The sequence below is a fragment of the Dipteris shenzhenensis genome, chromosome 5, assembly GCF_047967505.1.
Source record: "Dipteris shenzhenensis isolate YYH24624 ecotype China chromosome 5, Dip_SZ_1.0, whole genome shotgun sequence".
In the NCBI taxonomy this organism is placed as follows: Eukaryota; Viridiplantae; Streptophyta; class Polypodiopsida; order Gleicheniales; family Dipteridaceae; genus Dipteris; species Dipteris shenzhenensis.
Window position 1 is genome coordinate 39,425,443 of NC_141600.1, and position 22,232 is coordinate 39,447,674.

Genomic DNA, 22,232 nt, shown 5'->3' on the forward strand with positions numbered 1-22,232 from the left:
AAATATTAGTGGACCTGCAGTGTCCTCTAGCAGTGGTTCACATACTTCACCATGGACAGGCAGATTGTGATCAGGAGAATCTCCCCAAAGCAAATGCAGATAGTGGTACGCAGGTATCACGAAAAGGAAAAGAGAAGGTAGATCAGCCCATGTTTGATGTGAATGCAGGTGACTCTTATGTGGATGGTGAATCCAGTGGCTCTGAACAGAGCATTGATGATGAGTTGGGTATTCCTTCTGTTGTTACACCTGGAGTAAGGAAGACCAGGGATGTTTTGAGAGCACCTGGAAGTGAGCCTATTTTGCACAGGTCTACCAGATCTAGGTATCCTGTGGATAGGCTGAGATATGATGGATTTACAGCCATTCACTATGCCTATATGGTCAAAGTGATACAGGAACTAGAACCCACCTCTTTTGAGCAAGCCATGGGAAAAGAAAAATGGGAGAAAGCCATGGATGAAGAAATGGATGCCTTGGAAGCAAATGCTACATGGGAATTGGTGCCTTTGCCTAAAGACAAGAATGCAATTAGCTGTAAGTGGGTTTATAAGGTGAAGCACAATGCAGATGGTTCTGTGAATAGATACAAGGCAAGATTAGTTGTCAAGGGGTATGCACAAACATATGGGATTGATTATGAAGAAACATTCAGTCCGATTGCAAGGATGGCAACTGTAAGAGCAGTCATTGCTATGGCTGCATCAAAGGGATGGTCTTTACATCAGATGGATGTAAAGAATGCCTTCTTGCATAGTGATTTGCAAGAAGAGGTCTTTATGGAGCAGCCACTCGGTTATGTTCATGCTATTCATCCTGATTTTTTTTGCAGGTTGAAGAAAGCCTTGTATGGCTTGAAGCAAGCACCTAGAGCATGGTCTGACAAGATAGGATAGTATCTTGTCACTATTGGCTTTTAGATTTCCAAGGCATATTTCTCACTTTATGTGAGAAAAACAGAGAAAGGTATTATGCTGCTTGTCATTTATGTTGATGATTTGATCATCATAGGTGATAGTGATGAAGATATCCTTCATGTGAAAATGCTATTGAAGCAGAAGTTTGAGATGAAGGATTTGGGAGAGCTGTGTTATTTCTTGGGCATTGAGGTGATTAGATCACCAAGTGGGATATAGCTCTTGCAGAGGCAGTATGGATTGGACATGCTGTCCAAATATGGGATGACAAGCTGTAAGCCTATCTCAGTTCCTTTGGAGCAGAATGTGAAGCTGAGTGCAGATGTAGGTGAGCTTCTGGAAGACCCTACTATGTAAAGGCGCATAGTAGGAAGTTTGATTTATATGACTATTACCAGGCCAGATTTGAGCTATGCTGTTGGAGCAGAAGTTTGAGATGAAGGATTTGGGAGAGCTGCATTATTTCTTGGGCATTGAGGTGATTAGATCACCAAGTGGGATACAGCTCTTGCAGAGGTAGTATGGATTGGACATGCTGTCCAAATATGGGATGACAGGTTGTAAGCCTATTTCAGTTCCTTTGGAGCAAAATGTGAAGTTGAGCGCAGATGCAGGTGAGCTTCTGAAAGACCCTACTATGCGCTCCAAGGAAACCACATTTGGATGCAGCTAGACGCATACTTAGGTATGTGAAGTCCACATTGCAGTATGGACTATTTTATGAGGCTGGGGTTTACACTGATGCTGATTGGGCTAGTAGTATTTTGATAGACGATCTACCAGTGGATATGTGTTCTCTTTTGGGAGTGCTGAAGTCACTTGGAGCAGTAAGAAACATCCTACAATTGCCTTGTCGAGCACAGAGGCTGAGTACAGGGGTGCAGCAATGGCTACATGTGAGGTAGCTTGGTTGCATAAGCTACTTTATGATATGCATCAGTCTACAGATGGGCCAGTTGTCATTTATTATGACAACATGAGCAGTATACACTTGGCAAATAACCCAGTATATCATGTTAGAACAAAGCACATTGAGGTGCATTATCACTATGTGCGGGAGAAGGTTTTACTAGGACTTATTGATCTAGTTTATGTCAGCATAGAGAATCAGGTAGCTGACATATTCACGAAGGCATTGGGCGCAGAGAAGCTACGCAAGTTCAGAGACCTGCTTGGTGTGTGCAGGAATTGGGATTGAGCTTGAGGGGGAGTGTTGAGATATCGAGCTCAACTCGTGATATGCCAAGGTGACCATTGTGCATTTATGTCACCGACTTGTTAGCTGCAGATGCAGTTGGTACACCGCCCACGAATAATAGCTGGATGACAACTATCCTTATGTACTCTAGTTCGTGGCTCAGTTAGTATGCTACCTTAGTTAGCTAAGTTTGGTTTGAGACCCACACATAGGGTTCTTCTATTTCTTTGTACTAGAGTTCTTTTGGCTTTTACAACTAAGAAGAGGAAAACTGTTTTCAGTCTCCAACTTTGTGTGTATTCCCCTATTGTGTATGTGAGAAAGCGGCAAGTGAGACTCCTTCCTTCTCTCCCACTATCTTCACAACAAGTACTTGAAATTGACATGACCATATCTCTTGTGCCATTTTGTGGATAGTGGCATCTCTTGCGGTTGAGCTGACATGGCATGCTTATCTGGTACTGTAGCTAGCATTCTATACAATCATCCTTCCTTGACATCTTTTGCTACTAGTAGCTGACATCTTCTGGATTTGTCTCTAATAGTGCATTCATCTCCGTCGAAGATGAATCGGTAGTTGTGTTCGGTCATTTGACCTACTGACAAAAGTTTCTTGCTGAGCTTCAGAACATAGAGTACATCCTTCACCAATCCTTTCGTACCACTGAAATTGTTCATAGGGATAACACCTATCCCTTGAATTGGATTCAGTGTATCATCTGCTGTGTAGATGACATTCTTTTGACCTTCTAATGGTTTCATATCTGTGAACCATTCCTAATGATTTGTCATGTGGGATGATGCACTGGCACTGTATCAGTTTGCTGCATTTCCTTGTTTGCAAGAAACATATTCCCATGTTCATTTGCAAAATGACTGTGACTAGAATGTCTACCATGATGATTTCCTCTACCACGAAAATTCCCTCGATTATTGCTGGATTGACCGCCTTGGTCATACTACTTTTTGCAGCAATCCCTTTCATAGTGTCCAAACTTATGACAGTAGTTGCACTGGATGTTTGACACATTGGTGAATGCATTCCCTCATTCTTGGAATCTTCCTCGGTTGGAATGATTTTCTCTTTGTTGATTTTGATGTTGCTGAGGATGATGATGATGCTGATGCTGACTTTGCTGATGATGACCTTGTTGTTGTTGCTGATGATTACCACTTCACTGGAATGATCTACCTCTGCCTTTGCCTGTGCTTTTGTCTGAAGCTGTGAATGCCTGATCATTAGAATGACCTTTGCGTGCATGTATGGCCTAAGTCCAGAGTTCTTCTTGATTAGTAGACATGTGTACTTATCTTTCTTATTCCATTCTGCCTGAGCTCGAGCAATGGCAGGATCTACTACAAGTGCAAATGTGTAGCTGTAGATCCCGCTGCTAGTGCTGTGATGACAGGTGGAGTAGAGCTACTGGTGGTTGGATCGTCCAATGGTCTAGGTGTAGATCCATCGACATACTCCCATTTGTCCTGAAGTACAAGAATGGTCTCCATTCGGTATTTCCATGTGCCGTAATTGGAGTTGTCTAGCTTAGCAGATGCCTCCAGATTGAGGTTGCTAGTCATAGACATGGTGCAAGAAATGTACTCAAAGTGTCGTGAAAATCACTGTATGAATCAACTGCAAAAACATTGACTGTGGCAAGTGAAATCTGAACTGTTGATGAAGATAGAACTGCAATATATAAATCTGATCTGAATTACAAGGCTTGTGGCAAATGATGCCGGGAATAGCCAAGAGGCTTTACAAGGCTGAAATGATGTGCACAATGCCGTGAAATAGCCGAATAGGCTTTACAATGGTGGCAAGTGTGTGTAAAATCAAATCTTGTGCTATTTGCCCACTGAACAATCGACAATGCCTTTGAACACTCTGAAGTCTACTCACTGAACTGATGAACATCAGGTTTCAGGTAATGTAATGATGTGAAACCATATGTGAGCGTATGGATTGACTCCGAGTAAGAACTAGTCAGGAGTTTTGGGCATGGCTTAGATTGGCAACTTGGGGAGACTCAAAGTATCCCCTCTATGGTGATCTAGTCTACTCTGATCTAGGTCTATACCCATCATCGATGTAGAGGCTGGTGTGCATGTAGGAAGTGGATTTGTCGAGCGAAGCTCAAAAGTGAGTGATACTTGTGCTAAAATGTGTGCGTGATGTGACAAGCGCGTAGAGCACAAAAAATTGAGCAATTTTCCTTTTTGGAGTGCCCTAAAATTCTTCGTGGATCAAGAGATATGACTTGATCTAGGTGGAGGGGCAAAAGGAGTGCAAATGTGCTCAATGATGATGTGGCAGTTAAGGGGTCACATGCAGTGACTGTGCTTAGCAAGGACTGTGCTTGTGGAGCCCTGTGCTGAGGTGGCACCTGTGTTCACATGAAGTGCCTGTGGAGCACTGTGTATGCTTGCAGAGGTCAATGCTGATTGTGCTGGTGATGTGGCACTGGCTGACCTAACCATGGTCAGGTTGACTAACCCAAGGTGTGATTCACTAGCCAAGGGTCAGATGATGATGTGGTAATGATAGGTGGCAATGATGACATGGCACTCACTTTGATTGGATGTGCTGATGTGGTAGGCAGCTACCACATGTCAGACAAGGGATGACGTGGCACTTGACTAGTTAGATGATGATGTGGCAGTGTGCTGATGTGGCACGCAACTACCACATGGTAGTCAGTGGTGATGTGGCTTGTGGATAATGTATGCCACCTAAGCAATGACATGGCAGATAAGAGGGCCACGTGCCATGTGTCACTATGGTGACCAAACCCTTGGTGATAAGGTGAGTGCCACGTGGTGGTTTAGGAACCATGCTGGAATCTTGGAGGTGCTGACAGAATCTTACAAGATTCTATCGTCAAAGGAGTTCGTGTGTGGCTTTGGAGAGGCTACTATTGCTATCGTAGGAGGAGTCTGAGCATCTGCTGCTTGCTATGGAGCTTGTCGTGGAGTCTCTGCAGATAAGGACATTGAAGGGCATTAGCGCGGCTGGCTGAGGACATCCGAGCTGTGCTGTGAGTCAGGCTTATATGAAGCCTTAGAGATACTTGGCGCTATGCAGCATTCATTGAGGCTTACAGATGGCATGCTATGATGGAATATCTAGCTGGGCGAGGCACTAGAGTGTGGGCTAGCTGGACGTAGGCGCTGGCACTGTAGGCGCTGCCCGTCGTTAGAGAGAGCAGATGCTCTATCTCAAGCTCCGAAAAGTGGATTCATGAGTTTTTTAAATCGAAATAGAGGTGAGACGTAGCTCTACGATGAGAGCTCAAGAAGTGATGAAGTTGCCTCAAAGAGAGGGCTTGTCTCTCCAGAAAACTCTCAATGGAATGAATGGAAATTTCTCTCACAAAGTGTAGACGGAAATTCTCTCATGGAAGAGAACACTAAAGAACTCTCAATCTCTCAATCTCTCAAGGGTCGCAATGCCTCAGTGAAAGGCAAGGGAGCTCTGATACCATGACAAAATATGAAGAGGGGAGAGGAGAAGAGTGGAGATGAGGAGAGAGGGCACAGCTAGAGAGCACACCACAAATGACTAACTGTTCACTAGATTTAGTTGAAAATGTAGAATATATACAAACCCATTTAGGATTAGGGTATAGGGCATCTAACCCTTTCCTTTATAGCACTCTATTGGGTTAGTGCTATGCACATATGATCACATGATGGTGCTATGCACACATGATCACATGATGTTGAGCGTGAATTCTCAACAGGAGATAGTGGGGATAGACCCATTTGGATCAGGATGGCAATTGAGCACATGATGAGAGCACTACCAACCCTTGATTTTCTAGTGGAAAAAAAGAGACTTAGACCTATCCTAGTTGTTGGGCAAAGAAATAGTGCTTGGCCTACTACAAGAAGTAGTAGACAAATTTTTTGTCCACAAAAATCAAGAGCACTGCCTAAAATTATTGTGCACATTTCTCTCAACATGCATGGCTTCAAGTGTTATTTTTTACACTAAGGGAGAAGTTTGCTCTGTCAAGGGCTATATTCCTTCTAGTGCACCTATTTTGGTATCCATGCATGGGCCAAGAAGTAATGTGGCCTTGCTAGTCACCCCTCTAAATTTGCATCAAGTTATTGACATAAAACAAGGGAGATATGGGAACACCTCCTTGCCTTGAATTCCAAAAATGAGTAAGTCTCATTGTGTTGCCTTGAAATTATTGATATTTACTCATTCATTTTGGTGACCATAGAGTTGCTAGGATGCATGTGACACCAAAGCTATCACATGAGATATTTTATTTTCAAAAACTTGGAACGTTGAACAAATCCTCATTAATGGAATTCTTATCTAAGGAGTACAAGAGATGGGTGAAGGTTGAGATGGTGTACAAGCAAAAGAAAGCTATTTTGACATGGTGTATAGCTCTAACCTCTATCTAGTATCAGCTAATGTGGAAGGTATATCGTTTCCCTTTAGTTGCTTATACATGTACAAATCTTTTAGGGTATCTATTTTTTTGAGTATCTATTTTCACAAGAACATTTACACAGGAGGAATTCTCTGAAGCCATGAAAAAGGCAACAAAGAGCCTAGAAAATGCGAATCTCCCTAAAGAGAAAACTCTAGAAAGTATAATAAAGCATTGAGCAGCATGGATAGTTTTGGAATATAGTTCTTCTATAGTTGCTATACCATTTTGATTAAAATCAAAGGGGACTTCTTTCCATCACAAAAAAGAAACTATATGCATTGTGTCAATCATGGCTTAGCAATGAGACGTATGTATTGGAAGTTGGTATGCATCGGTTTAAATGTTTTGAGTTTTGAGAGACGCTTTTAAAGGGACATATCCATTTCCTTTTGAAGGAAGGAGGAAATATTGCACATGATGCTCAATGCCAAGAGAAAAGAATCCTCCTCAAGTCTCTTAGGGATAACAAAAAAGTGCACATGCTTGTCAAAAAGGAGACTTTTTGGGAGCGCATGTTCCATCGAGGACGAGAGCCTAGAGGGGAGTTGCAAGAAAAAGGATTAGAAATTACTAGTGGGTTTGAATATTTTTAGAAGGATCAAAGAGAACATCATTTAGAGAAGGAATTCCATGAGCTCTGGGGCTCTGGAACGACATGAAGAGTCTAGTGGAGCTAGTGAAGTAGCCTGAGGTTGATCTCTATTCCAAGACATTGTTTATAGGTGTGCACCTTTCATCACTTTGAAATTATCTAAGCACTCCATTTTCAAAAGTATCATCTAATAATATGTTTGGTACTCGATACATGGATTTGATCATTGGCTTAGCTCAACATGATCCCATACCTTTGAGCCAATGTTGTGCCACGGACATGGCAAGAAGAGGAGAGTATGTATCCCACCATTTGGAGAGAGAATCCCATCTCTTAATGGGAGCATAATGTGCATCCACCATGGTGGTTGTACTACCCATGGAATCGAATGGGTCTAAGTGAGCATGCCCTCTAGATAGGTATGTGATCTATATACAGTTTATTTTTAACATAATATAAAATCATTAGAGATTTGGTGAAACTTGGTAAGTCAAAATGAGCAAATGTAGGAGGGGTCCAAGATGCACGATCAATTAAAGCAACCCTATAGTACCCCTTCTCTCCACATCCACAATCACCCTTCATGCCATTTAAAGAAAGAGTGTCATCATGCAAGTGCAAGGGAGAACCTTCGATGCAAAATCAAGAGTAAAAGGCAACCTAATTTTTTCCACAGTTGTTCCATGGAGCGTCTTTTGGAAGCTCCATGAATGGTATTTGATTCTCCCTCGGCATTCAATTAATACTGCTAGACAATATAAGATGTATGCATCACTCAAACCATACATTCTTGCTGTAGGTACTGTGACGTAAAAAATGAATACATTTTAGTTGGCATTGGTGTTGCTTTTCTCTATGTTTGATAAGAGTGTGAGTATCAAGTGATAGCCTAGTGGCTCTCACTTATTTTTATTTTCTAACATATTATATGGGATTGAGAGGATGAGTGGAATGGATCATTGTAAATACCATGGATCATTGAATGATAAGTACGAGGTAAGAGTTATACTGTCTATGGGGTTTTTTAAAAATAGGAAGAGTGAGACATATAAAGAGATGGGTCTCATGTCCATGTGTTCCAATAATGTAAGAGAGATCACATGCCAAGCATGTGAAAGGCATGTGGAGGAGTCTGGAAGAGTGTGGAGTCAAGAGCAAAATCCTTCTAGAATTCCTATGTGAAATAAGGAGGATGTGGACATATGGAAAAGAGAGGGTCCCTATGGACTCCATGTGGGGACCCTTGACTCTCTCAATATTTTAAGACTCAAGATTCTTTTGATGGGACATATGTCAAGAGTAGACAAAAATGACATGAATGGTGACATACGAGCTTATGTGATTAATGGGGAGATGAATCTATAGGTAGCAATTGTAAATGGGTGAAGGACATTGACAAAATCTCTATAAAAGCAGCCCTCCTCTCCGTTATTCAACATCTCTTCCACCATTAAGCCTCATACTGTTGTGGCTCCTAGTGTCCTTAAGCCTCTTCCATGAGCGTTCTTGTAGATATCCTCTTATGAAGGTTCTCGAGTCCATATCTCTCTAGTTCATTCTCTCTTCCAAAGTCTTCAAAAGTGCTTTCTATTTAACCGCTCATTTTGCATACATGGCTTATCCGTTTCCTGAGCCATGAAGCGAGCTCTTCCTTCTCTCCTAGGCAGCCTCTATGGGGCTTTGATCGTTGATAAAGTTTAAGCATGGAGGAAGTATTCTCCCAGGTCGACATCAGTAGAATGAGGAGGTGTTTTTCATGACTGTTTGACACCTATCATTGTTTTTCTCATAACATTCTACTCGATGCTCTGATTTTGACGAAACGTATATCAGCACAAAGCTCTTTCAAGGTGCATCATTGTGTGTATTTAGTTTCTATATCAAATGTAAACGAAAAAGTTGTGAGTCTCTTTGTGTGATTGTAAGGTATTTTTTACCCCCTTCTAGTAAAATGTCCATAACTTTTCAACCGCTTCTCTGTTTCTTACAATGCTTATATCAACGCAAAACCCATTACAAGATGCATATCTCCATGTAACAAAATTTTTGATATCATGTCTTTGGTAAAAGTTATAGGCCTTTGTGTTTGATGACAATTTGTAGAATGTTTTTGAGCTACTTTTAGAGGTATCTGTGAAAGAGGTGCAATGTTTCCTTGGAACGGGATGGTACATCACTCTCGGGTTGGTGGACCACTTCCTGATTGTCCATCTTAATGCAAAAAAGCAGAATTTATCCTACACAGGGTATGTACACTTCTTGTAGAGGTTTGTTATCTCTACAACAAAGGTGAGACAATAAGAAATGTAAAAGATTAATCCCTTTTACTCCCAATGATCCCTTTGTAGGAAATTGTTCTAATGGTGTAGTTTGTAGGTCTGGAACTTATTGATGGGCGTCTTCTAGAAAAAGAATATGGGTGTCACCCAAGATGCACAAAGAGCATGGGGGCGATGTGTAAAAGGAATTATTTGATGCAATTAGCACCTACTTATTTTGGGGAAGTTCATGGGTTAGTTTTTTACCATAAGAAGTTGGGTGATCTACTTGTTCATGGGGGTGTAAAACGATCACAATAGCTTTACAAGTAAGTTGGTTACTCGAATAAATTTTGCTATTACTAGTGGCCTAGATTGGTATCTTTTCCTCATGACTATCTCAATGTTGTGCTTGTGTCTAAATGGTTGCTACGGACATTCACAAACCCAGGGATTTGGACATCAATATATGCAGCAATAATGGCAAACTTGGCCTATAATCCAAGGGTACATTACGACATTATCTCAGCATTGAGAAGGCTGAGAAGCTAGAACCTACCTTAGAGGATATACCAATTTTGGAGTAGGCTTTGTAAGATGTCCCTATTTTTTGTAACGTCCCCATCTCTTGTAACATGTCTCATTTCTTGTAACATGTCTTTCTATTGTTACAATATTGGTTGTTTTCTTCGTAAACTTAAGTTACATATATCCATACATACCCTGTATTGTTTTTCATTGCTTAGACTCCACACATAGCTGACATAGTCAATCAGTCTTCATGAGGTTCTAACATGAGATATGCGGGCTCACCCAAGCTAAATAAGCTAGAACAAAAGTAAATTTGTGGTTTGATGGCTCGCTAAAAGCTGTATATAATAGTGCAACAACCTACATTGCATTCTGTGATGTCTTGTGGAGCTTTCCTATCCATCCCCAATAGTAAGTAATCGCGTTAGCTTTAGATTCTCAGCTATTGAGATCTTTGAGTTCTCCTCCTTCTCAAACACCTATAGCTTAAGTTCTTAGAACTTGAGATAATAGATGCATGTCCATTTCATAGGCTATGCGTTGTTTGAAATTGACCTGCTCTTCACAAATCTCTAGTTTTGCATCACCTCCATCTTCACCTTTTATCTTCATTACTTAATCTTGATTGTGCTACTACATGGCAAGAAGCCTGCATTTTAGACCCAAAGGGAGGCTTTAAAATAAGTTGCAAGGATGAGGCTTTGTTTGCAAGAGCAATGAGAAACCATGACATTAGTACCCAACCTTCATAAATTTAGTGTTTTTGGCCACCTGGAATGTCCACAAAACGCTGGATAGTCCTCTTCTTATGATGCTGGTAAGATCATTGTGTGGCCTCTTTTATTCTAAAAACAAAGATGCAACTATGTATCCACATTTTCACTCCAAAGTATTGTTGTTTTGCTCTTTAGCTTATCGATGTGCTAGATTGCATAAAGATATGCTACATTGATCAATGACATGCTTATTTCTCGAGATCCATGGATCAGCCTCTGTTTTGTGTCATGTAGGTCACATGATTCAAGTGCGACGGTTTCACTATTAGCTTTTCCATGAATCCTGCCATGTTTGATGGATTTGGTGCTCTCAAATTTGTTAGCAATTTCTCTGCACTTGCTTGTGATGATGGAATGCTGTTTGAGCGAGGTGTGAACCGAAGCCTAATCGCCCAATATTGAAGCCTCACCATCTTCCACAAGTTAACTTTGAGCACCTCAAATATCTCAAGTTATTTGAGTTACTAAAGCAAAGCTCATTCATGATATTAGAGTTGGCACATGTGGACGTCCCACATATAACTCTGTCTCACCGACATATATACAAGAATTTTCCCTTTAGCACCGATATGCTCAACCGGTTGAAAAGTTCTTACCATGAGCGACCCTTCTATGAAAAAATGCTCTTCTTTGATGCCATTGTGACATGGTCATTGAGAAATCCAAAATATATGCTTGAAGCAGATGTTGTTTCTCAAAACGCTTTTTGAATGGAAAAATTTTGCAAAAATGTAATGGATCAGCATAAATCGTTGAAGTTGATGCTTGAAGAATATGTAAATATAGCACATGCGTTGAAAAGAAGGGGATTTTTCAAGGGGAAAGTTTTACAAAAAATTAATGCTAATTTTCTTCAATTCGTTCTCGGTCTCACCTAATAATATGTAAATATAGCACGTGGGTTGAAAAGAATTGGTTTTAAAATGGCAAAATAGCTACGTGAAGTTGATGCTACTACAAAGGGTTTCTTCAAAAATATCAAGATTGCCTTCATTTCATTCTTGGTGGCTTCACTTAACAATATGTGAGTATTTTCAAAAAAGTAAAAAATTCAATCTCCATAGATTCACTTAAAAATATGTAAATATAGCACATGGACTGAACAGAAGGGGTATTTTAATGTAATGGATCAGCACAAATCCAAATTATATCCTTGAAGCTGATGCTAACAAAGGGTTTCTTCAAAAAAATCAAAATTTCCTTCATTTTGTTTTCAGCCGGTTTACTTAAAAATATGTAAATATAGCACGTGGGTTAAACAAAGGTTTACCAAATAGATGTATAAGCATGCCTGAAGTTGATGCTTCCATAAAGGGTTCCTTCAAAATTTCCTTTATTTCGTTCACAATGGGTTTTTATGTGTGTTGAACAAAAAGGGTTTTTATGGCAAAAATTATCGAAATTCTAGAACGAAGGACTGTTGTAGATTGGTATATTGAAAAAAATGTAAGTTTGTTTAGGAAAAGGGATTATTTTAAAGCCTTGAGATTTACAGATAGGGGTTCTAATAATACTGCTTGAATCATGTGATTATAGAGTTTTTAAGAAGTGAACCCCCTAAGGCTTCCTTGGTCAATATTGATAAGGGATTTTAATCATACAAAGTCTTATCTAAATTTGAAATATTAATTTGGTAGGGGCCATTAGTCGTATTGTACCTCTCCTTCCTCTACCTCTCATGTTAATGATGCCTTCTCCCGCTTCTTTTCCAACCCCCCCTTCTCGTCTCCCCAACTAGATAATATGAACTTTGATTTTGTATGATCATGTCCCCCTAGACTGAAAAAACAGAAATCTTGTTAATTAGTACTAGTAATCCTATAAGAGTATAAAATGTTTTTTTTAAATGTTTCTTATTAAAAAAACGTTTTTTATCTAACAACGTAAAAAATGTTATACTTTCCAATCGCACAAAACTGTGTTTTTTAGAAACAAGTAATGGAAACTGGATGACCGAATATTTCTACACGATATCTGAGACTTACCACACGATAATCTTAAGAGCACAACACTGTAAGTTAACATCACCACACGATGTTGTACATGCAATGGTTGCGTGATGCATGGCAAAAGAGCACCCTGCACTGGCAAAAAGTACCCCGTGGTAACATGAAGTTATGCAGCTGTATTTTTGGCATGGGGTCTATCAAATTGTGCCTTGCCGTGATTTGATCATACTTTGATGATGAATTCCCACTCTACCTTCGCCTTCAGCACGTTTCTGTCTGTTTCTGTTTCCGTCAGTGATGAGGGCTGGGGGGGTGGTTCACAATTGCCGAAAAAAACAAAAGAACAAGAGAGCTGAGATAAACCTTCTAAACATCATTAAAACTTTGCACGGAGGGAAAATAATAAGGAAGTTGAGTGCCATTGGTGAAGCCTTGTGACTCTTGAAACTTAAAAACTGCTAAAAAGTCAATAAAGCCCCCCATTGAAAAGGCAATGGTACCTCCCTTGGATTCATAGTATCGCAGGTATCACATTAAGGCATGCTCCTCGATCTCCACCTCCTGTGCATCGCACGTCGTGTAGAGCCTCAAATTTCTTCAATGTGTTGTGGCTACAATCTCGCGTCCTATCTTGATCTAGAGTCTGTGAGATGATGCCCTAAGCTAGCCCACAATGATCCATACTACCATAGAGAGGTGGATTTGTAAGCATCCATGTGCTTGGGCAAAGTGCCCATCATCTAGATGAAGGAAATTCTCTTTATAAAAGGCCATCCTAGTCACATGTGGGTGCTAGGAGGATGCCCATGTCATAAACCTTGCGATGGATTGTCACAAATGATCTTATGGATCTCCCACTGTGTTAGGCACAAGAAGGGGGCATCCAATGAGTATTGGTACAATGGTAGGTGGTCAAGAGACATGCCCCGAATACTCATTGTACCAACACCTCATTCTCCCTTGGCTGCGAGCTGCATAGATGACAAAAGGACTCTCCATGGTAATCTCTACTCATTGTCTCCATGGTAATCTCTACTCATTGCCTAACCAAAGTGTGTTACTTTGTCTAGGTAGATGATAAACTGGAATAATAATTGTGCGTGTAGGGGTCTCACTGCAAACTCTGCTATGTGGTGTGGACCTCTTTCCCTAGATCATCTGACATAACATCAACACATGTAGTCTCTCAAAACCCATCCACTCATCCTCGCCATTAGGAAGAAAGGAAGCTCATTTTGGGGCCTTTCAGCCCAAAAGGAAAATAGCCCTCCACCAATCAAAGGAGGACCAACGTAACGTTGAAAAAAGGAAAATAAAATAAAATTCTCTCGAGTTTGCATTCACTAAGGATACTTGAGGTACTTTAATATATTTGAGATACGGAGCGAAATTTGATATTTCTGACATCACCGATGCGTTTTGAGAAAGTGATTTGGCAGGTTGGCAAGGGGGCAACTTGTCAAATTGCTTTCATATGTACAACTAGTTTTTTGGGCCTTTTTCGAGCCTTTGAGGATCCGTTTTTAGCGTTTCAAAAGTCTTTCCGAGGATTTTGGCCTGCTTCGGACATATCGGTGATGTTAGAAATACCAAATTTTGCATTGTACATCAATGGGGTTATGTCGTATTGTATTGTTTTTTAGGAGAGAAAAATGATGAAATTCTGAATTTCTGTGAGGGTCCCAAAATGAGCTCCTTTTTTCCCTAACGTGAGGTCTATGGCCAAAGAATCCCCTACATACAAGGTAGTTGGTCTAACTAGAGATTCAAAGAGAAGGGATTGAAGGCTCGGAGAGAAGAGAGTGCAGGTACAAAAGATACGTTGTAGAACAGCCGTCACGTCAAAGTGTTAGATAGATAAAAAACACACAAGTACAAAGTACTTGTATGTAGACCTAGGACTAAGTGTCCTAGGTGTCACATAGGACTAAGTGTCCTATGTGGCCTAAAAGGCACTAACACTATAAGTGCCTACACTTTTACCTACAAGGCACATACCATGGCCTATAGGGCATCACTAGAACCACCAGAAGATGGCCTACAAACCCCCCTCCATGGGATGGGCTGAAGTACTCTGGAAACGTCTCAGAATACCTGGTAGTTTTTGGTCATGGTGGCACATGTTCATCCAAAAGGATATAGCCACCTATGAATGTACAAGGAATGTTAGATCATGTAACAAAGGGAACCAAGTGTAAAGCTTGTCGGAAGACTTCGAACTTGGGATGAGGAAGTGCCTTTGTAAACATATTTGCGATGTTGTCCTCTGTGGGAAGATAGGACAACTCTATGTCTCCTGCTGACAACCGCTCCCGAACATAATGATAGTGAACTTCAATATGCTTGGTACGTGCATGAAACTCTGGGTTACGCGCAATGGCCAAAGCACTCTGACTGTCAGTGTAGACAATAGTGGAGGATGTCTGGCAAATACCAAGATCTGTAAGTAACTGTTGAAGCCAAACACACTCTACTGTAACGGTGAAAGGTGCCCTGTACTCAGCCTCACAGCTAGACGTGGCAACTGTCGGTTGCTTCTTACTGAGCCAAGAAATACATGAATTGCCAAGCAAAAAACAATTGCCAGTATGTGACACTCTGGTGTCGAAACATCCTGCCCAGTCACTATCCGTGTAAGCATGCATGGTAAGTGAACCCTAATCACCATAGAAGAGGGCTAAATCCTGAGTGCCTCTGAGATATCTGAAGACTCTTCACTGCCTGCCAATGCTGTGAACTGGGCATGTGCATGAATCTGCTGAGCTGAGATACTGCATACCTGCAAGTCAGGTCTGGTGTGACATAAATAAATAAGGCATCCAACAGCCTGCTGATAAAGAGTGATATCACATGGTGGGCTCCCATCATGAGCTGAGAATTTGAAGCCAGGGTCCACTGGAGTAGAGATTGGCTTGCAATCCTCAAACTGAAAACGATCAAGGAGCTGTCCAACATACTTGGACTGAGACATCATGATATGGTATATAGAGATTGGCTTGCAATCCTCAAACTGAAAACCGATCAAAGAGCTGTCTAATATACTTGGATTGAGACATCATGATACCCCCCTCAACATGAGCAAACTGAGTGCCCAAATAATAATGGAGCCGTCCCATGTCTGACATGTCAAAAATCTGCTGCAAATCAGCCTTGAAAGCTGCAATTTGCTGAGTATCTGGGCCCGTGATGAGCATATCATCCACATATACAATCAGCACTAAAAAATCAGCTCCACTCCCATGGACATAAAGAGTGGGTTCTGTGGGACTATTCTGAAAACCAAGGGATAGTAAGTGTGCATGAATTTTGGCATACCATGCCCTGGGCGCCTGCTTCAAACCATAAAGGGCTTTTCTAAGCCGGCATACCTTATTTTCAGAATTAACAACCTCAAAGCTAGGAGGTTGTGTGACATAGACTTCTTCCTGCAGATCCCCATGAAGAAAAGCGGTCTTGATGTCAAGTTGGTGCACTTGCCAATGATGATGGGCTGCAATGGCAATGACACATGGAATGGTAGTGATCCTGGATGTGGGAGCAAATGTCTCCTCAAAGTCAATGCCTTGTTGTTGGGCATACCCTTTTGCAACAAGATGGGCTTTGTATCGATCTATGCTGCCATCAGATTTCCTTTTTAATTTGTAGACCCACCGCGTTCCAATGGCATGTTTGCCAGGTGGGAGATCTACTAATTCCCATGTGTCATTTTTGGTAATAGATTGTAACTCAGCTTTCATTGCATCCATCCACTCTTTGCTGTCAAAAGCATCTTTATGGCACAAAGGCTCTTCATTGCAAGCTGTGGCAAGGAGTGCAAACTCAAGAAAGTGACCATGCTATCTATTGCCTGATCTTGTCCGGGCAGCAAAAGGCTGATCTTGTTTGCTGTCCCTCAATGTATCAAGAAGCCATCTGGGAACTTGCCTGTGCTGTCTATTGACAGCTCTTTCTTCAATGACTGCATCATGAGTAGTGGGATCATTTTGTGCCGGAAGAGAAACCTGCAAATCAGCATGAGGTTGAGGCTGATTATTGCTTAGTGGAGTGCCTGCAGAAGGCTCATGTTGCTGCTCAAAATCCTCTTCTAATGATGGCAGAGGTAACCAAGATTCAAAGGCATCAAACATGTCAACATCTGGTTTTGCTTTGCAGTCCACAAGAGGAGAAGCTGAATGTTCAGCAAAGATCACATCTCTACTGATAATAATCTTCCCAGTATTTGGTTTATATAACCTATACCCTCTGCTCTTCTGGCTGTAACCAATGAATATGCATTTGATTGCCTTTTCATCAAGCTAATGTCTCAGCTGAGATGGTACATGAACATATGCAAGAGACCCAAAAACTTTCATGTGTGAAAGTGAAGGCTTCCTGCCTTTCCATGCTTCATAAGGTGTAAGGTGTAATAGTCTTCAATGCCCGTGTAGGTGATCTATTCAGCACATAGTTGGCACACATTACTGCATCAAGCCAAAATTTATTGGGCAAAGACTTGGCCTTAAGCATGCATCTGGCCATCTCCATTGTGGACCTGTTTTTTCTTTCAGAAACAGGATTCTGCTGAGGAGTGTAAGGAGTAGTGCATGAGTGAATAATGCCCCGTGAAGAAAGAAATGCATCAAACTCCTTTGACATATACTCTCCCCCCCTATTTGTGTTGAGGGTGACAAGTTTGCATCCTGATTCATTCTCAACCATATTCAGCCATCTCTGAAAGCATAAGAAAACTTCAGATTTGGCCTTTAAAGGATATACCCAGCAATATCTTGTGAAATCATCAATAAGAGTCATGAAATACTTATACCCCCCAATGGCATTTGTCCTCATTGGGCCATAGACATCACTGTGTACTAGCTGCCAACTTGCCGAAGAGGGCTCTGCTCTGCATCTCCGGATCAATGATACCCATTCCTCCCAATGCCTATGGCATGATCACCATCTGCCAAGTGACGGTGATCCATCTATGTGAATGCTGCCAATGCTCCATCAGTGCATGGGGTATTCTTGAGAAGCCCATCCTATAAGAGGAGATTCCAAGGCTCCACGCCCAGAGTGAGGCCGCTCACAACCAACTTGCCGAAGAGGGCTCTGCTCTGCATCTCCGGATCAATGATACCCATGCCTCCCAATGCCTACGGCATGATCACCATCTGCCAAGCGACCCGAGCTATGGTATTCCTCGAGCCGTCCGATCCTGCCCAATGAAAATTACGAACCAAACGTCGGAGCTGCCCAATGCACCCTCTGTGAAAGCACTAACAGAAGACATTATACCAAGCCGTGGCAAGGACCTAGTTTGCCACTAGGGCATGGCTCGCAAGGGAGAGTTTAACTGAGCTCCATTAGAGAAGCTTGCCCCTAATACTCTGAAGGACCGGGGCAATCTGCTAATATCAATACCCACCTGGCATTCGAGGTATCTTGCTGTCCAGCCCCGCGGTATCTAGCAGAAGCCAAAGTCATTCCCCACTCTCGAATCTCCCGTATCTCCTCAGAGCCTGTGAAGAAACCGATGGATTTTGTTCAGTTCATCCGTGCACCCGAGGCCTCACAGTAGATACCCAAGGCTCCCCTGACTCTCTCCAAGGTTGCTATGGTACCCTCTACATACAAGGCTGTGTCATCTGCAAACTTAGAGTCTAGCAACTCCAGAAGAGAAAGGGAGTGAGGGGACAGCCCGATGCACCAAGTGACAGAGGAAAGGCCTCGCCCGTGTGTCTTCCACTGACAAGCAGCTGACTAGAGCTCCCCGCATAAAGTGCAGAAACCCCTCTAATCCATCTGTCTGAAAAACCCAACCTCTGTATAGTACCCTCAGAAAAGACCACTCCACCCTATCATAAGCCTTCTAAAAATCCAAGACAAGGACTGCCAAAGGCTGTGACTCCTCCCTCGCCCAATCCACTACCTCCTAGAACGTGAAAATGTTATCCAGGATGTTGTACTCCTGAACTTTGAGTGTCATGGATGATGTGGGTGAGATGAGGCCGTAACCACAAATTTAAGACCTTGGCGAGGATCTTGTATGCGGTATCAAGCAAGGTGATCGGTCTCCACTGTCGAATGTGTAACCTATCTCCCCCTTTCAGGATCAAACAAATCCACCTACTCAGGGACTAAGGAAGAGAGCCCGTGTCGAAGATCTCTTGGTAGACTGGGCGGAAGGGGTTGGAAATGATCTCCAGAAGAAGGTCGGAGTCAAGCCATGTTCTTCTAGGTCGAGAGAGCCTTGAGGACTTCCCAGAGCTCCTCATCTGCGAAAGGCTCCTCCTCCTGCACAACTCCCGTGAGACTACTGTCGGCGGAACGTGGTCCCAAACTAGCTCATGGGCCATAAGGCAAGCTAGAGTCATCCTCCCCGTCTGAAAGAGTTGACTATAGAAAACCGTGGCCAGCTCTATGGACCCCAAAAATGCTGCAACTGCATGCCTGCTAATTGAGGTCCAGTGGCTTGAAAGAACTACTTTGTCATCATGTCCCCTTGTTGTACCCACCAAGCCCGGGAGGAGTGGTAGGAGAAATCAGCCCGTCGAACCTCCGTGTCCTAGAGCTCAAGGCGCATGCTCTCAAAATTGTCACTAAGCCATTGGGATCTTGGGTCCTGCTCCCTGAGCCTTCTATGGAGGCCAGGTCTTGCCGTAGTGCACGCTCACGCTCCTGAAGAGTCCTTTGTCTAAGGGCGCGAGATTCACTGCTCCTCTGAATCGCATCGGCCACCCACGAGGCCAAGCCCTCGCATGGTGCTAACTCTAACTGCTGCCAAATCTCTGCCATAACCTGTTGAATCTCCTCATCCTATAGGTTGTCCTCTGGAATGCGGATCCCCTTTTGGAGAAGACTCGACGGAGTTGCTCTAGGTGGAGTATTGCTGAAGAGTGGTTTGACATTGTGGTGCCTTCTAGAATCCCGATAGATCCCCCTCTGTGGAGTGTCCAGTCCCCAACATAGAAGTGATCCAGTCTCTCAAGCAATCCATCGTGTCTCTTCTAGTCAAGAGAGAAGAGGAGGCTTCCAGATATCCCGCTGAACTCTGGCTCACGCAACGGGTCTCTGCCACTGATCATGAAAATGAACTGCTCTCAAGTGCTCCGCTCTGGCTCACGCCACGGGTCTCTGCCATTGATCATGAAAATGAATTGCTCTCAAGTGCTCCGCTTTGCTGCTGCTGGCATTTCAGAGAATGAGGCACCACCCTGCTTGTCCTTCCCAAAGTCCAGGTTATTGAAGTCTCCTCCAACGATCCAAAAGTCAACATCTGAAAGACACTCTGTCAGCCTCCTCCAAAAAGCCAGACGGTGCTGTCTACACGCTAGGACATACACGTTCAGGATCCCAATCCTGGAGTCTCCCATTCTGACTCCCATCAAAACTCCCTGCCTTGGGATAAGCTCGCCCTGATCATAGACCTATGGGGCCACCGTCTGTGAGACCAAGATGCAAACCCCTCCGCTCCGTCCTACAGTAGGCGACCACACCTTCGAGCCTCTTCTCGAAAGGAGATGGTGTCGTCGTCTGATGTTTGATGTTGAGAACATATGCTCATATAAAAAAGATGTCCACTGCCCTACCCTATGCAACTCCTACCGAAGGATCATGTAGTGCGGCTGACTACGAGCACGGTCTTGGAGCCCGTACACGTTCCAACTCACTAAGGTCCAACTCATGACGACGAGGAAGTAGAAAACAAGGCTCTCCTGTGAGTGGGTGCCTGTTCTAGAAAAATTGCCTTTTGTAACTTCGCTGGGGATTTGGAGGGGGGATTTGGAGGGTGAGTAGTCTGTGTCCGTACGTCGACAACTAGGATGGACATCGGCTCAATGCCAATCTTCTGTGCCCACTTCATCATGAAGAAGACTTCCACCTCGAACAAATCAGCACACTTCTGGAGTGGCCAGTAGTATGCCTGATCAATCTTTGTCTCAGGCGACAATCTGATAACCACTAATGTCAAACCACACATTAGCTTCTCCCGCGTGAAGCTCAACTGAAAATTCACTTCAGCACCATGGGTGTGCCAAAGGTCTAGTCCTTGTGGCCCCATCCACTCGTCCATCATGCGTGAAATCTAATGCCAACATAGCATCAAATACCACTGGGGGCCACTTCTCCAACCTTGTGGAGGCGAACTGGAATCTCGAAACTGGGTGCGTCTGGGAGCCCACTACACTTATCAAACCCCCTTTCCGGGCCTACAAGATCACAAGCAATACCACCAAGGGTAGAGGGTAAGAGTCCAAAATCACCTAGTAGTTCCAGGGCCCCAATCTCCAAAAGTCCCGCCCAGGCTGAAGTTTGGGAGCTGCTGACTGGGAGGACGAGCCCCTTCTCTCTCGCTCCCCGCCTAAATAAAGGAAGGGGATGTGATGCTGCGACGAGAAAACGAAACGGGTCGTTGTCTTACCCTTGCCCGATGGCAGGGGAGTCGAGGCAGGTCCAAAGGAGGGAGGGGAGACTAAAGAACTTGCTCCTGAGGGGGAGGCGAAAGGGGGGGGAGGGGGGGGGGAGGAGACAGAGGGTGGTGAGGATGACCATAGCAGGAGGGGCGAGGGGAGGAGAAGGGGGCGGGGGGAGCTCGGGAGGAAGGGGAGGGAGTGGAGAGGGAGAGGGATCCGAGGGAGGGAGGCGGGCGAAGGGGAGTAGGAGCAACCACAAGTGCACCCTGCTAATTAGGTTCGTCGGGGCTCTAGATCCGCTCCTCAACCGCTGCCGGACTAACCTCCGTAGCTTTCGCCACGTCAAGAGCTCTTGAGGCTCGCTGTTCATACAAGGGTGATTGCGGACGCTTGACCTCCATCATGGGAGGATCAACTGGCTGAATAGTGGCCCCTCTCGCTAGGGGGAGAGGTCTCCAATTATGGGCTCCTGCAGAGCTGCTCCTCTGCAGGCGCCTCTCTCTCTCTCTCTCTCTCCCCCCTACGTCTAGCCCGCTGCCTGAAGCACTTTTGAGCCAGTTTGCTTGGTTTCTTTTTCTTTTTTACCTAGGTCCAGTCCCCATTTGAAGGTGTCACCCAGGGGGGTTTGAGACTCCTGTTGCTCGTCTTGGGGGGTATTAGGCCCTGGCCTGTTGACTCTGCCTGCCCTACGGGGGGAGGGGAGGACTTGTCCCTTGCCACGAGGGTAGTCTCTGGCTACCTGCAACGAAGACACTGGCTTGGTAGCCTGAAAATCTCCACTCATTGGTGAAGTGTATCCCCCTCGAGGATCTCGAGGAGAATCAACTCTGGGAGGGACTGTGGACTCTCAACCACTGATCCTGGGGGCCCCGTCGTCTGCTACCACTGACACTGTCGAATCTAGTGGGGACTCCAGCACCGTGCTAAATGCTCGACCAATGGAGGGGAGGATGGCTCTGTATACCTTTGGGAGCCCGAGAAGCGGAGTGTAACTAGGAATCGAGAAACATGGTGTATCGTGTCCATGTCCTCCACTATAAAGCCATGGTACCAAGGGAAGAGGTACACCAAATGCAGGCCAAGGCGGATGGGACTCTGCTCCACCAATATCAAGGCGGTAGCGGGGGAGCTCCACTGGATGAGGAAGAGGCCTCTTCCGTAGAT